The 17,540-nt window shown below is 39.7% G+C and overlaps 1 long non-coding RNA gene and 1 pseudogene across 1 annotated transcript in view; one reads left to right on the forward strand and one right to left on the reverse strand.

Annotated features, from left to right (window-relative positions):
- The first annotated feature begins 285 nt into the window (after window positions 1-285).
- The window catches only part of LOC129047825 (uncharacterized), a 169,524-nt gene continuing 152,269 nt past the window's right edge, over window positions 286-17,540 (forward strand). The window contains exons 1-4 of the long non-coding RNA XR_010136501.1: window positions 286-411; window positions 826-890; window positions 12,302-12,411; window positions 12,508-13,261. This is a non-coding gene — a long non-coding RNA (uncharacterized LOC129047825). The remainder of the gene's footprint in view (window positions 412-825; window positions 891-12,301; window positions 12,412-12,507; window positions 13,262-17,540) is intronic.
- LOC100458083 (nucleolar protein 56-like) lies at window positions 2,336-2,861 on the reverse strand (annotated as a pseudogene).

Below are 17,540 nucleotides of genomic sequence, written 5' to 3' on the forward strand. Positions count from 1 at the left end.
TCTTTATTTTGAATCCTTTCTACAACATTTTTAAACGTTCAGATTTGCTTTTTTCTTTAATAAAGTTTTTTTGCTTTTTTAATTGTGTTCTATCTAATATGAATAATATTTTTTAAGACATAAAATAATGTATTTCTGATTTTTAAAGCATGTCAAAGCTGTTTGTTTTTTGTTATATTGGTTGTTGCTGACATTATGTCAGGGAGGTATAAAAATCAGGAGTTCTGTGTGGTTTCCTATTACAACTGTATTTCTCCAGGCTTTTTTTTTTTTTTTTTTTTTGAGACGGAGTCCCGCCCTATCGCCCGCCCACGCTGGAGTGCAGTGGCACCATCTCTGCTCACTGCAACCTCCGCCTCCTGGGTTCAAGAGATTCTCCTGCCTTAGCCTCCTGAATAGCTAGGATTACAGGTATTTGCCACCACACCCAGTTTTTGTTTGTTTGTTTGTTTGTTTTTGTATTTTTAATAGAGACAGGGTTTCACCATGTTGGCCGGGCTCGTCTCAAACTCCTGACCTCATGATCCGCCTGCCTCAGCCTCCCAAAGTGCTGGGATTACAGGCGTGAGTCTCCAGGCTTTTAAAAAGGCTAAAGACAGATTAAGTCCAGACACTAAGATGATCTCTCCAAACCTCAGTTTGGGGTAATGATGCCTAAATGACTACTTGCCACTGTATTCGGTGGGTAATTTGGTTGCAAGCATCAGCTATGCAGTAGGGTCGTGGATAGGAAGAGAAGTATGAAGCTACTTTTTCTCTCTATGGACAGAGGGCAAGTAGATGTCATAAGATACTGATAACTACTTCTGTCCTTTCTTTTCTTAGCAAAAGAAAATGCTTCCTTCCCTAATGGGGACAGGAGGAGAGGACGACGATGAACCCAGTTGTGTGTGAGTAATTTATCCTCGTCTTTCCTGGGTCTGTGATTGCGGTGATGTTCTGTCTTGCAAGGGTCTGGGTAAATACTGGCTCCTTATTGCTTGTGCTCAGAGAAGTAGCTGATGGTAGAAGAGCACTTTTAAAAGAATTGATGAGACTGAAAGCTGCTTGTTAGAGTGCACCTGGATCCTGCCATGACATCACAGGCAGACCATAAACGGCTCTCCAGAAAGCACGACAGCCTTTTTTCACCCCTTTCTTAACAATGAGACGTAGATTGGGCTTGTTCTCTATTCAAGCATCCTTATGAGTAAATGTCTATTTTTATGGTAGAGCTGCACTTTAAAAATAGCTCCAATCAGTGCGACTCTTTTCCCCCATATGTTAAAAAGTTATACATGAGTTAAAATATCTCAGATTGCTTAAATTCTTCCAAACGCAAGGCACATTCCTTTTTCCTTTTTTTTTTTTAAACTGGGGGGGAGGGGGTTAGGTGGGTGGGAGGGGCGAATTAACTACAAAATAAGGACTTTCAGGGCCTCCTTAACTCTGTTTCAGACTTTTTAGCAGTAGCAAGATTTTTAAACCAAGATTTGAGATTTCTGACTTAAAAAATTCATTAATATTTGGTGGATACAGTCTCCTTCCTGAAGCGATTGTTTATTTTTGTTGCTGAGAGCAATTAGCTGGAACAGTCACAGTTGCAGCTGTTAGATACTATAAGCTCCAGCGGAGATCACAAAAGGCCTTATGCACATTTAGAGTCTGTATTTGGATTGTTGTTAATGGGTGATTCTTCTGGAGTCTACTGTGTTAGCAAATTCGATTGGGCAATCCTGAGCCAAATCAAATGTACAATGGGATCATCAGCATGCTGTGCTGATCAGAGTCACTTAAACACCTTGCTGCTTTGTGCAAGCCAGGATGGCTGTGGCTGCATGTGCAGAAAGAACATGTACTGTTCCTTTTCCTGAATCCTCCCCATGCAAACCTGGATGTGACTCATCTCAAAACATTATGCTGTTTTCTCAGGAATTTTTCCTTTTGTGTTTACTTCTTGTTTGCTGCTTTTGACTTGTTGAAGCTTTTGTGAGATAATCTGCATGTGCACGCATGAGAGAGATTCACAGATACAATCTGGTGCCCATTGATTTATGTCTTTTGGAAAGAGTATCTTCTTAGAGAATCTTGGCTCCAGTCTAATGGCTGACACTTCAGAAACAGCAGCTCAAATGAAGGAGTTGTTTCAGTATTTTTCTAGTGTCTGTACTTCTGCCTATGAATATCATTTTGGTGAAGGAGTGTATATTTCTGTGCATATCCATAATCATACTGCCTTAGGATTCACAATATGCTTCGTGTGTGAGAATTTTTTATTGGGGTATAGGACACGGAATGGGAAATGTCGCCTTGGGGTAGGATGTGCCCCGCCTGATAGGGAACGTCCGTTTGCGTTCTAATCTTCCTGGGGTACTTTATGTAACTTTTTCTTCTTGGAGCTGCTCTTGCTGCCAGCAACCTCTTCAGGTCCACTGCTGACCAGCTCCTTCCTCTTTCAAGGAGAATTTCCTGTTTTTTCTTAGCGACGCTCCTGTTGCCTGCCTCTTTGGGATCACTAACTGCTTCCTCCTTGGGTGAAGATGTCTTCCTGTTGGGAAGACTGATGCTGCCAGCGGTCTCTTCTTGATGGCTGCTAACCAGTTTCTCCTTGGAAAAAGATTTCCTTTTATTAGGTTTGGAGAAACAGATAGATGGGTCTTTCATTCCATTCTCCTGAGAAGCCTCCTGGGGCTTTCGCTTTTTCTTCTTTTTGGGTTTTACACTTGTCTTTGCACACTCCTCTGGAGTTCTGTTTTCCAAAGATGTGACGGCAAGTGCAGCTAGCATTTCTTTTCCTTCTTTAAGCGTTTCTACTCCTGTTTCTCCAGCTTCCTAATAATCTCAGCAGCCGTTTTCTCTGCCTGAACCATTTCTGTCTTCATGACATCCATTTTCTTTCAGAGGATCTCTCCAGTCTCATGGAAAGACAGTCTCTCTTCAACTTGTTCTTGAAGCTTCTCCCCAAATATGCTGATGAGCACCTCAGCGAAGCGGTCGATTTGCGAGGCAGTACTGCATTTCTTTGCCAGGTATTGGGAGATGCGGCCTTTATTCCTGGCAGCTGCTTGGCCAGTGAAGGTGGAGTGGAAAATGATTCCATATTTTGGTGTATTACCCTTTGTCATCAGGGCTCAGGAGACTTGGTCCCTTTGCTGGGCCCTGGGAAACAATATGCTTTTACATACATTTTCTCTCTGATTCTCACAACCTGTGAGGCAGAGAATTCTGTATTATTCCCATTTTACAGAAGTGTACATAATCTTAAAGTTGGTAAATAGCAGCACCCGCTTACTTTTGTGTACTGTTGCCATTTTGTGGAAATAAGAAAATGCCTGTTTTGTGTATTCTGTAGCTAAAGCAAATTGATGGACTCCCCTACATTTAAAAGGCTGGTAGAGATTGCCCTAATTGTAGGACTAGTTTATAGTGGCTTGAGTAAGTGGAATCAGGAGATGTTACCGTGTCTCTTTTTGGGGAAATAATTTGGGAATCTTGGAGGGTTTTGGTAATTGTATTATAAGTGGGAATCTAAAGTGTACATTGAAATTTTGTTTCCTGCTAGCTAGCATGAATTAATTAGAAGTCATTACATTTTGATGAGATTTACGCACTTATATGAAGATATTTTTAGAGCAGCTTTTCAAATGGCAATTGATTGACCAGATGGCAATCTGTTTGAGTAGCCAGCTTAGATCTATTACTAAGTCAAGTAGTGTAGTTCTTTAATCACACCTCCCTGCAATAGAAATTTTCATACAATTGGAGAGGTATAAATGCTGGTATATTTTATCTAGTAATTTATCTAGTAATTTTAATAAAACTTTTTCTGTAAATATTTTTTATCCTCTCTGGATAACGATTTTTAAATAATTCTATAATCTCCTACAGTACTCGTGTTTTGAATTGACCACATGCAAATTTCAGCAAATGCAAGACTTTCTTCCCTTTTTCCTTCTAATGAAGATTAGATAATTATAGTAGTGTCAATTGTTGATGGATTCTTTTGTTTCTTTAAGACAATTTATATTTTATCTCTTTGGAAACCAAGCCAATATATACTAGGGCACCAAAATCATTAGAATTGAAGTGTGTCTATTAGACAATGTTTTTTAATTCTCAGACTTGATTTTAATACTCAGTATTTGAAAGCAATGTGGTAACATCATCTTGAATAAATTAGTTAAGGACCCGTCAGAGATACGGAAAAGTGAGATGAGAAGGACATGGAGCTGTGAGTGAGGATAGATGGGTTGACCAGACCTCAGAGCAAGAGGGATCAGTGAGGGCACCTCTGTGTCATGCTCTCCTTTCCCACACAATGGGCAGGAGCCCTGGGCAAGGAGTGGAGGTAAATCTGGAAGAACTCCGTTAGGAAGATTTCTGAATGAAATTTTGGACAGTGATCCTGAGATTTTGAAGACTGTAGACAGCTGTATTGGGCTCAAAGTAAAACGTCAGATCTTAGCTGAATCATGTCTCAACAAATATTGAAACACTTATAAAACATTTTATCTTCTACTGTGGCTCTCAAACTTAGGTATGCATGATAACTCACCTTTGGAGCTTATTAATACAGATGCTGCAGACACAACTGGGTTCTGATTCAGTGGCTCTAGGGTAAGTCCCAGACAGGCTTTATAACAGACAGGGCTTTTTCAGCCAAGGCAGCGACACCTTAGTGGTTGGAGTTAGCTGGAAAGGTTATAGGAAATCTGAGGTGTTCTTGCTCTGCTCGTTCCTCCTCCTCCTCTGTTGTGTTCTCTTCAGGGTCCAGGAACCCTGTGGTTGTCTATTTCTATACCAGTTGACACCCAGAAAACTTATATTTGACTAAATGATTTGAGTCAAGCACCATGCTAAGTATTTTCTGTGCATTATCTCACTTAGCATTATGAGAGAGATACTCTAATCCAATTTTACAGAGGAATAAGATGAGACTGAAAGAGGTTTAAAAACTTGTCCAAGGACTGTAATTAGCAAATTGTTAAGCTAGATCTGCAACTCGTGTGACTTCAAAACCTGCAGTCTTAACACAGTATACTGTAATGGTTAATAGTAGGTGGCCTTGATAGAAATATTTTACCCTTAAGTGAGGTGGTTTGGTTTTACTGCTGAAATACATCACCTGGAAAAAAGTCTAGCTGGGCTTTTTGTGTGTGTGAGGGGAAGTCTATAATACATACATAACTTAGCTCATGTTTTAGCTTCCTAGGCTGGAAAATCCCTTAGAGTAGTACCTTTCCTGCAGGTCAGCTTGGTGTTTCTTTCCCTCTGTATCCGCCACAGTTCCTTGAGCATTGTGAGCACTCAGAATGAATGTAGGATACATAAAAGGGGAGAGTGAAGTCTGAGGAGTTATTACCTACTCACAGTTAGGGTGTGAGGCCTGGTTCATTCTAAAATGTTATTTTCTCTATCAAAATATTAGTGCTGATAATCGTTGTGGGTTTTTTGTTTTTTGGTTTTTTGTTTGTTTGTTTGTTTTTTACATTTTGGATTTGCTTGTTTTGAGGGTGTGTCAGGGTTGAAAATAATGCCTAAATTATAAAACAGTGACTTCAGGAAAAGTATGGAAAGGGAATTACTATGTTTCAAAACAAAGTGCAAGTGTACACACTCAGTAAGCTTTGCTGTGTGTTGTTTCTGTTCTCCTTGGATAAGAACATCTAAGTGTGAATGTTTCTTATATAAAGTTAGTGATATAAACAGTTAATTATAATGTCTTCCATCTTGGACAATATATAAACTGGTCCTGTGTCTGAAGTGTGTGTGTCTATCTCTTTCTGTGTGTGTGTGTGTGTGTGTGTGTGTATGTGTATCAGTAAAAATCAGACGAATGTAAAGAAAAGTTGAAATGTCTGGTGTTCTATTTCTTAAGAGACCAGGTGAGTGGTATTTAGTATACACTTATAAATATAAGACTTCATAACTTTCCTCTTTTTGATGGTAATATTATGCTGTTAATAGCCAGAAAGTAACCTGACTTGCTTGAATTTACTATTAGTAGTAGAGTATCCTCTACTTAGAGTTGATAGCTTGACTAATGCCACTTATTCACCAAAGCCAAATCCTAAGAGTCATACAACAATATCAGGAGGTTACGTGCATGTGGAGTTCTTGGGTGTACTTGGGCAGATATTTCTCTGACTTAGTGTCAAGACTCTTATATAAAACTGTCTTGTCATTATTGCTTTCCTTTGCTGAATGTAGACCGTGACCTAATTAACTAATTTTCGTAATTCTGAAAGGTACATATTCCCTAATGGAATAAGGGGTTAGCGGTTAGGGTTTAGCTTCTTTCATCATCACAGAATAAGATGGAAAGATGAGTTATCTGTTTCTAGGTAAGTGAGTGAAAAAGATGAAAGCGTGTATCCTGACTAAAGCATGGTCAGAGTCAGACTTTTTGGAGTAGAACCCAGATTATTTCCCTTTTGTCTTGCAGTATGTGAGCCTCTAACAGGTAAGAAAGCTTGCAAGCTTCAATGGAACCCAGTTCAGATTAAAATCTTTGATTAAAATCTTTATTTTTCTGTCTTCAGAGACAAAACATTTGTTCTTTTGGTGGCAAGATAGGCAATTAACTGCTTTGTACGTGTAGAAAATTACCTTGGTAGCAGTTATGGGTATTTCTGTTTTTGCTGTTTGCTGTCGTTCATGCATACTGTTGTACCCATAAGGAGTAATAAGCCTTGTGGATTAGTTGATGCAAATGCCTTCATTTGGCAGGTGAGGAACTCTGGTAAAGGAAAAGTGATTGACTTGACTAATGTTGAGCGCGCTGTGTGATTAGAACCACAGACCTCTATGTACCAAGCTATTATTTAGAAACTGAGTAGTATCATATGAGTGAAATAATACCTAAAAGTATTAAAATACATTTTACAGTAGCACTTGCTATCAAAATTGACGTGCATAAACGTGAAGGATATGGACTTTCCTGAAATGTGCGGTATTTCACACAGTGTTCCAATTACTTACCACCATATCACCTTCAACAAGACATAATCTTGGTTGCCAAAGTAGATTGCTAATAAATTATTATAGTACATAGAATAAGAGCACTGGACTCTGTTCTCAAGGTCTTGTTGTTCTAAGTATGGCCCATGGATCAGCAGCATTGATATCTTTTGGAAATTTGTAAGAAATGCAAACTTACTTTATAATAGCTTCTACCCCTAAACGACTGAGCCATAATCTGCATCTTAACAGAAGTCCCAGGTTGATCCATTCGCATATTAAAGTTTGAGAAGAAGTGATGTGAGGCAGTGTTTCTTGAACTTGAGCATTCTTAAGATTGACCCAGAGGGCTTGTCGAAACATGTATACATAGATTCCTGGTCCCAAAAATTGATTTCATAGGCCTGGGGTACGTGCATTGGGAGTTGTCTTTTCCCTGGACATCTTGCAGCTTTGGTTGGATGGCTTCCAGGGCTGGGATATTCCAAGTGTCGTTTAGGTGGTTGAACTCAATTAGTTTAAGATTGTATCTTAGTCCATTTTATGGTGCTATAACTGAGTACCACAGACTGGGCAACAACTTTTTAAATTTTATTTTAAGCTGTGGGGTACATATCCAGGATATACAGGTTTGTTACACAGGTAAACGTGTCCCACGATGATTTGCTGCACCTATCAACCCATCACCTAGGTATTAAGCCCAGCATGCATTAGCTATTTTTCCTGATACTCTCCCTCCCCCTACACAGGCCCCAGTGTGTGTTGTTCCCCTCCCTGTGTGTATTTGTTCACATTGCTCAGCTCCCACTTATAAGTGAGAACGTGCAACGTTTAGTTTTCTGTTCCTGCATTAATTTGTTGTGGATAATGCCTTCCAGTTCCATCCATGTCCCTACAAAGGATATGATCTCATTCCTTTTTATGGCTGCATAGTATTTCATGGTGTATATGTACTACATTTTTCTTTATCCAGTCTATCATTGATCGACAAGTGGGTTGATTCCATGCCTTTGCTATTGTGAATAATGCTGCAATGAATATACGTGTGCATGCATCTTTATAGTAGAATGATTTATATTCCTTTAGGTATATATAGACTGGGTAACTTATAATGAACAGAAATTTATTGGTATCATGGTTGCGGAAGCTGGGAAGTCCAAGAGCATGACACCAGCATTTGGGTAAGGCCTTCTTGTTGCATCGTCCCATGGTGGAAAGCTAGAGGGCAAGAGAATGTGAGAACAAGGGCAGAGAAGGTCAAACTTGCTTTTCATCTGGAACTCACTCCTGTGATAATGGCATTAATTCATTCATGAGGGCAGAGCTGTCAATGCCTAATCACTCCCTAATGGGTCTACCTATTATATTGTCACAATGGCAATTGAGTTTCAACATGAGATTTGGAGGGGACATTCAAACTGTAGCAGATCCTTTGCAACCAATTCTGGTTACTTTTACCAAGGGCTGGAGGTGGAGTCTACAGTAGTTCCACATTTATTTGTTAAAAGTTACTCTGCAAAGGACTATGGTTGATGGGAAAAACTGTTCTGTGGTTACTGGAAGTGAAAATCTGTGTAGAGATAAATAGGCCAGAGGAATAATATGCGAACAGTTTCCAGTTAACCATTTAATGGGTTGGCTTAGGGGCTTTACTGTCTTTGTCCATGGAAAAGAAAAAACAAATTGCACATCTCTGCTTTTCTAAATTCTACTTCCGTCTAAGAATTCTGATAACTTCATCATTTCTCTAGCCAAGTACAGCCAACACATACCAGAACCCAGCAGCTGACATGGCCATTTGGTTTTTCCTTTTAAAATTGATTTAGGGCAGTTCTTGAGCAGCCAAGGCTTGGCCACCTCCTACTTTGCCTTAAGGTGTTTTTGTATGTTTATACACTGAGAGCACACGTACCTTTGAGGGTTGCAAACAGTTGGGTTGATCAGTGTGTTCAGGAAGTACTGGCCCTCACGCTGGTAAGACTGCTAAATCTGTAAGATTGAGGAAACAGGATTTGGATATTAGATGAGTTTCAACAGGTATGTTTGTGTTCTTGTCAAAATGAAAATTCTTTTGAGTTGACACGTATTCTTGTTTGTGTTGTAAAATCTTAATATAGCAGTGGCACAGGAAAAATACCCCAAAAGTAAGTTTTTCTAAAGGATCTTTTTCCTGTAATGTTTAAACCATTATTTATCTTCTCTGGTTGGCATCAAGTACTTGATGTGTCTTAATGGAAGGGAAAAAAGTTGCTTCATTACTTGTAGTGCGTGCAATCCTTAGCAAACTCTACTTTTTAGAATTTTGGGTAAAGCCTGGGTATGTGAAGTTTTGTTCATTTGCCCTTAATTTTCACTTATCTCCTTTAATAAAAAGTGAGTCATTTATAGATAATATAAAGTAACTGCTAAGAGAGGACATTCCTATATGACACGTCAGGATTTTTAAAGCTTTACTTCCTGTAAATTTCTTTTGTTTCAATTTATAAAGGTGTGCTTTTTGGAACAGTATAAGAATTGAAAAGGTTGGATATCTTCAGTTTTGTGTTCATTTTGAACATTGTATATATTATATATATTAAGATATAATACCACAAAGCCATTGGATAATTACAGAAGATTTAGTTGGAAGGCACCACAGGATTAGAAGAAGAAAACCAGTATTTCATTTAGTATCCATTGTTAACCCCGCCTCATGTGCAGCACCTCATAGTTCTACAAAATGAGTTGTGTCTTCCGCTCTTACGGCTGAGGAAACAAGAGTGTAAGTAGATTCCCAAGATTTATTTAGAGAGCTAAGATTTAAATTTGGGGTTTTAACCTGGCCTCTGGAACCCATTCTCACCATGTACCCTGTTTTATTGAAAGCTGGGTAAAATAGATTTGAGTCCATGCCACCATTAAAAATGAAAATGCCTGATGACTACTTCAGGGTTGTAAAGCTTTGAATATACATTTTAATTTGATCTGCAGAATCTTGTGAGATAGATACAGCAGGTGCTAAGATGCTCATTGGGATTGGGGTGAGAAAGTAAGAATCTGAATCTCAAGAGACACTGAAGGACTTGCTGGATGTAACAAAGGCTAGTAAATGGCAGAACCTGGGAGCGAGTGTAAACTCGCTGCTGGTGACTGCGAGCCTCATATACTTTCTCACACCTGTCCTACCAGTTTGTTAGAAGTACATTTAAAATTGCCTGGAGAAGTTAAGTGGAATATTTCAGGATTGTAACATTTCATAAAAAGGGCTGTAAACTATGCCTTTACTTTCACTCCCCCCTCATCCTTTCTAAGCTGACTCCAGCAGGAAGCTGTGTGGAGCTGAGCACCACCCGGATGAAGTGTGTTAATAGTTAGGTTCTGATCTAATGATATTCAGTAACCCATATCTTCAGAGTTTAATTTTCTTAGGGAAAAAAAATGAATGCCCTGCTTATTTGAACATAAATTGTTCTTTTCAGTGGATTGATCCTACTTACATAAAGCTTTGTTGATCTTTTGGCTTATGTCACCATGTAATGTTTATGTGATTAATTTTTGTTTGCATGAAAAGGAGGTTTTACTTACCGCAAGAACATTTTTAACCTCTTTGCTCTAGAGACATTTGGAATTCGATGGAAGTATCCTGTGTGAATACCTGTGGCTTTGATAGTGATTGTTGCAGGGTGGGTTTTCTTCTTTCTGGAGGCCAACTTTGCTTTTATGATGACCTATTATCCCTGCGTGTCTGGCTCTGTCTAGTCATATGTATGGGTCTATTCTTCCTGTCTGGTCCACCCAGGCTTGGGAAGTAACTTGTCAACCCTGCCCTCAGAGCCTGCTTGAGAGGGTTGGCAAACTCTCCTGGTCCTGCTGTGAATCCCTCAGGCTTGTGAGGGAGGACAGATGGTTGAGCTAAACTGGGAGCCACCCCTCTATGTAATGATGAAAAATGACCAGCCTCCTGGTAAGTGGAAATCAGGACCATGCACCTTTTAATTCTAATAAACAGGACTTTGAAACAGAGTGAAGAAGGAAGAGGAAACCCTTTCATAAGTAACCTGTCTTTGTTAGTACTCTTTGTACTTATTAGTAGGAAAGATCTTCACGTATGTATATACTATTTTATCCATGTAGTCACTACACATAGACTGCTGGGACTGAAAAATAATCCCATGTGCCCTTTTGGATATAGACAATCTCTGTAAAAGCCAAAAAATGTGAGGCAGAGTACAAACATGGATGCAGAATTGCTTTCTGTACTACATGAGCAGCATGGGGCCCACTGTTCTTATGACTCCTTCCATAGGTGTCTGCCTTTCCCATAACTTCTGCTGAAGTTGGGGCCCTCAGCAGCCCTTGAGGCCCCTGCTCTTGTACCTGGCCTCAGTTAATTGAACCATTGGTACCTAACTCAGTGACAACCAATCTGTAGCCTAGCCAATGAGTGACTTGGACCAGTTACAGAGAACAGAAACAAGTTAATAGAAGGGAAAGCAGGTAGGCAGAGTAGCTGTGTCAGTAATAGTGATACACAGGAGTGAAGACCCATGAACTTGTGCTGCCTGGCATCCTTCTAGTTACTTTGGCTCCACTTATTGTCTCCCTGAAGCATGTTTTTGGGCTCTTATCCTTGTCTTCCGCTTTACCACTCATATCGTTATGATGACACTCCCTTGTGTGAGCGGCCTTACAATGAATCTCTGTCCGTGGTCAATATAGTTTCATGGTTACACGTGAAATTAGTCTCTGGAGTCAGCAGCTAAGCTTCAATGACAGCTTTACCCATTCCAAACTGATGAGCTCTTGTAAGTTCCTTAATTTCTGAAAGCATCTTTATTCTTCCTCTATACTATGAGACAACAGTACCTACCTGAGAATGCTGGAAGACTTAATAAATAGCAGATGTAACCATTAACATAATGCTTGGTACATGCTCGAAAGATGTTAGCTGCTGCTGTTATTAATATGTGATTCTGTTGGGGCCTTTCAACACTGACATTAAATGATGCAAGGCTTTCTTTTGTTTTCTCTAAGCCCCTTGGAACTCTAACCATTGACCTGATCATTGTCTACAAACCTGAGGCTCTTTTCAGCTGCTCTGTTTGAGAGAGAAACATCTAACCTACAAAGGGAATCCCCAAATCTTACAAGTCTCAGATTACTAAGGGATTGTCATACCTGGATAAAATCATATTTATATGCTGTCTTCCTTAAGTGTATGCCCACTTTAAGTGTCTCTCTGCCAACTAATTATAAAAGGGAAAAGGAGTTTAAGACATTCCATTCTATTTTCCCAAATGACTGTTGTTGCTCACTGAAATGCACAAACATGCTACAGTCTTTTGACCATATCTCTTCTCTTTTGATGACCAATGTGCTCTAGGTTCTCTCCTGCTGGCACGTGGACCAGGAGGAGTTAGCAGATACGGTCTTCTATCTCTGGACGGTTCACCTTTGGCTGAGTGCCCTACTGCTTGTATACAGGAAAGAGAAGTAAGAAGTAGTTATTTAAGAGAACTTCCCTACTGTCTGTGCTGTGACCTCCTTCTCTGACAGCCAACTTTTTAAACAAGCATCTTAATATTTCAGCAGATGGTGCTAAGGTTTGTTGAAACAGCCTACAGTATTCCCAGTTCGTTCCCACATTTCTGGATTCTTTGTAATTAGCTCGCAACATGCGTGAAAGTGAGCTCAGATGTAACCTAAACCCATGGAGCTTGGAAAAAGAAGCATCTGCAGAGAGGAGCAGGGTTGGTCTTGATTTGCTTTCAGGGAGTTGCCGCAGAGGTGAGCTTTATGAGATTATCAGCGGCTGGAAGTCATCGCAGCTGTGTTCTGTCGTCTGTCCTGGCTGCCCATTTGCTTCTAGTTACAAATCAAGTATTGGTTTTCATTTATAGAGACCTGTGTCAGTTTTGTTCACATCCTGGTTATCGTGAAATCAACTTTTTTTCCTGGTTTATTATTTGCTCATGGTCTCTGTTGCTACAATTTGTGCCTGTGTCTAGGGACCTCACGTAGAAGGTGTTACAATTTTAGAAAAATAACTGAGTTAAATTTTGTAAACAAATAGTATATTCTTAAGAAAACCTTGTAAGGCTAAATTTAAGCCAAGTACTTTACCGTGTTAGGATCAGTGATATTATTTTCCTAATGTTTCAGCTACTTATACTTTGTCTAAGAAACATTTATTTTACAACCCATGGAGCAGTGCTGGAGATGTAACTATTTCTTGATTGATTCCTGTGGCACAGCGTCATCTGCAGAGACCTGCATTATGTGAAGCAGCATCTTCTTTCCCCTTGATGTTGAAACTGGATGAAGGATCTTGTCAGGCTCACAGGTATCGCTACACAGGGTTTTGGGACCAAAAGCACTAAGAATTTTCCTTTTCCAAGTATATGACTCAGAAGAAAATCAAGAAAGATATTTTTCCCTTGTGACTTCTCTGCTCCACCTTTGTTTCTGCTTCTAACAGCAACTATGCTTTTAGCAGGAACTTTGCTCAGTAATGATTGTTAAGTACATATTAAGGACTTACTATGTTGTGACTTGGGCACTATTACATGACTTACATGCATTTTTCATTCAATCCTCACAATAATAGCACCAGTAACTACATTATTATTTTGTTTTATAGATGAGGACTCTGAGATTATCCAGGTAGTAAGTGGTAGTTCCGTATGTTCTCTATACAACTACTCAACTCTTTCACTTACACCCAAGTCCATCATACTTCAAAAGCCTGTTGGCTAAGATTGAGTGATCAGAATCTGTCAGCAGTTGCTTTTCTTAATGCCTCTACTTCTAGTTGCCTAACTTTCCCACTATGTCTGATCTTAATATTGTCTGTTTCCTATTTGGGACTGAACAGAACCAGCCCTCTGCGGCGAGCTTGTCCAACGTGTGGGGCCGCTTGCAGCTGAGGATGGCTTTGAATGCAGCCCAACGCAAATCCATAAACTTTCCTAAAACATGAGATTTTTTTTGTGTGTGATTTTTTTTTGAAGCTCATTAGCTAACATTAGTGTTAGTATATTTTATGTGTGACCCAAGACAATTCTTCTTCCAATGTGGCTCAGGGAAGCCAAAATACTGGACACTCCTGCTATACTAGCAATCTTGTCCAACCAGCCTTATTTTGTTTTTGTTGTTGTTTCTGTTTTGTTTTCTTTTGCTTTGTTTTGTTTTGTTTCAGGCTTTTAGCAGCCTGAAGCCATGTCATACCTAGATAAAAATCATATTTATATGGTGTCTTCCTGAAGTATATGCACACTTTAAATGTCTCTCTGCCAACTAATTACAAAAGGGAAAAGGAGTTTAAGACATTCCATTGTATTTTTATATAGTTTTTATTTTATGTCTCTAGTGATAAGCAGAAAAGAGGGATGAGGAAGGGGCTTTATTGGCTCAACCAGAAACAGAAACCAAGAACCCACGACTGTATTCCTCTCCCTTGGACACCCCTGGCAGAGCATTAGGAATGAAATGGGGGGAAATGCGTTAAGATCAGAGTCCTAATTAACTTTGCAAATCTATGGTTTGTTCCGCGGGGAAATATTCTTTAGAATAGCAAGGTCTGAATATCAAAGATGAGTTAAGGTGATTAATGAGAAGGAGAAACATTGTTATATCTAGAAGAGAGCTACTGTTGTTAGCAGTTCAGAAGGTATTGTTCTTCATGCTTTCTGTACATAGCAGAATATCAGGGTATTATCTTTTTCATTTAAGGGAAAATTTACTGTCAAAGGAAAGTGAAGAAATTCTCTGAAAAGGAGTCCCTGAATGAGTAGTCAGCTATCCTTGTCTTCATCCTTATAATCATCTTCTGTCATAATTATTTGAGACTTCTTGTCTGAAAGGCTTTACTTAACATTTTGACAGAGAGCAAATACCTGAGGTTCTAGCCTTGGAACTTAGGATTCCCCTCCTGAATGTTCAGCAAACCCGAATAGCAAAGGTACTCCTAAGGAATCCTCTTTGGCCAGATGGATCAGGGATACATTTCCAAAATTAGTGCTGCACAGAGAATTCTCTCTCATGGACTAATTCTTCTCCCCCTCTCTGAGGACCATCTGTCTCATGGGCAGAAGAAAAATAGGCATCTGTTCAGATTTGCAGGGTTGCCACCTGGACCTGTTCCTATAGTGTTTCCAAGCAGAGGGTTGGATGTCTGTGGGCCAACCCAAAGCCTTAAGTACTAGGATCTTCAGTGAGGAATTACAGCATCAAGACAAAATAATTTTGACCTAGAACCAGGTTTTGCAGAGCAAGAATTAGTGAATGCTCCGCCATTCTAGACCAGGGATTGGCAAAATTTTTCTGTAAAGAGCCAGGTAATATTTTAAGCTTTGTGGACCATATGATCTCTATACAACTACTCAGCTCTTCCACTGTAGCACAAAAGCAGCAGTAGATAATATTTAAATGAGTTATTGTGGCTATGTTCCAGTAAAACTTTATTTACAAAAAAAGTGGCTGGCAGGAATTGGCCTGCAGGCCATAGTTTGCTGACCCTTTCTCTGGATTACAAGAACTCAATCTGTATAGATTTTCCCACCCAAGGATTTGGATTCATGCGGTGCAGTTGACAAGGCTGCTGTTGTATAGTCTACACCCTTTGGTTTTGTAAGTTTGGTTTAAGATAGTTTAGCCCTGCACCCACACAGTGTTCAGCCTCTATTCGCAGTTCTAGTGATTTAGCAGTAACGTTATCAACACAAGATGACACCAAAAGATCTCATGCTGATGCTGGACTCCCGGTGGAACACCAGGTACCTTGGAACATCCATCAGAACACATCCCCTTAGATAATGCTGCTTTTAAACCGAGTGTGACTAGATCAGTTCTTAGACATTGTTGGGTGTACTGAATAAAGTTAATCATGCTGAATAGACTGTTCCTTTACTTCTAGATTCTGCCCCTATGTGGGTTGGAGTTCTTCAGCATGAAACTAATAGCTTCCTTCTCATGATGCTGTGGGTGGTTCAGCATATCACAATCACAGTGATGGATTTAGGCCCAGTAACTTTGTTCCCTTCCTCGTTTGGCTCTGAAAAAAATACATTGAGGGGGAAAAAGCTGCAGATGTGAGCCACCAAAATAAACACACTTGTGACAGAACTTATGCTTCCTGTTTCTTGGTTGAGCTTGAATTCTTTACATCCAGACTGAGACTGATGGTTAACTGTCTAGGCAAGTGAATTAGAAATTGTTTGCAAGCTAGAGTGTGAATACCAGTTTTTGCATCATTTCCCCTCTCTCTGTTCTCCCTCGGGAGGGTGCTAATTGTGCCCACCTGAAAGTTCTGCTTTTATCTGCCCAGTTTAAAGAGGCGTGTGCCTTGTTTGATATGTCTAGTATTTGCCTTTGGATTTGTGATCAGGAATATGTAGCAGGGAGAGGCACTAACCTCTTTGCCAGGTGATTGGAGGGCAATATTAATATTATAAATGTTTTATCAGTTAATTTTCTTTGATTGGATGAGTCAACAATTGGGTGACTAGTTGCGCCCCCACTTAAACCTCTCATTGTTGGAGATATGTGGAAGCATCAAACGCACTCGAGAGCTTGTCTTCACTGGGAGAATTTAGTCTCAAACAACAGAGAAGATTGAATGAAGAACAGAGAATGTGAGGAAATGCAGTGACGTAGAGGGATGAATACTGACTTATTTTCTCCCACATTAGTCCAGTGGACTGTGTGCTTCTCGGTACCAACTGAGGTTAATTAAATTTATGTAATAGTCTCACGAAAATGGTACATGGAGCAGTCGCTCGTCATACTTATTTGTATATTAAGTTGACTCACTTATTGTACTCTCATACTGTTGGATGTTTGTTAAGCCCTCGAAGGGGCCAATATCTAAAGTGTAGGTGTCTCTAAGAAGAGGAAATAAATGGAAGAGAGTGGAAAAAATTATGTGAAGATACAGTTTTTTTCTTTAGTATTTTTCTTCAGAATTTGAAGAAGAGTTGTGAAAAATGAGTAATATACGAGTGAATTCAGTAGTATTGGCCTGTTATGGAAAATAGTTCATTTTTTTGTGTGTGAGATTGCAGGATTTAGTGATGCTCAATAGCTTAGTAGCTGCTTAAGATAATAAGTGAGAAAGACAAGTAGAAAAGCATTTGCAATACTGAATGGTGAGTATGAGTGTATCAGGGTGTGTAGAAAGCAAAGGAGCACACCTTAGATGTGAGGAGACAATTCATATCTTCCTGACAGACGTAACGTATCAACTGATACTCAGAGATAAGGGGGAGTTAGCTGGGCACATGTGAAGAGCAAGGAGAGGCATGCCATGTGCAGAGGTGGTCCTGTGTAAAGGCTCAGAGGTAAGAAAGAATATATGAGAGTTTAAGAACTTTCCAATAGTTCCTTTTAACTAGAGTTAGGGACAAGGCAGGGAATAGTGAGAGGCAAGGCTCACAGATATGAATAAGGGCCAGAACTTTGTAGAGAAGGTGTGGGACCAATTTAGAGGTGCATGAATATTCAGTGTGAGAGCAGGTTTGCAGATGAGGAGTAGTGACTTAGTTTGAGCTGTTTTTGAAGGAGGACTCGAGAGATGGAAGAGGACTAGGATACTAAGTGACTTTGGAGTAAGCCAAGTGAGAGGA

This window comes from Pongo abelii, chromosome 13 (assembly GCF_028885655.2).
Source record: "Pongo abelii isolate AG06213 chromosome 13, NHGRI_mPonAbe1-v2.0_pri, whole genome shotgun sequence".
NCBI lineage: Eukaryota > Metazoa > Chordata > Mammalia > Primates > Hominidae > Pongo > Pongo abelii.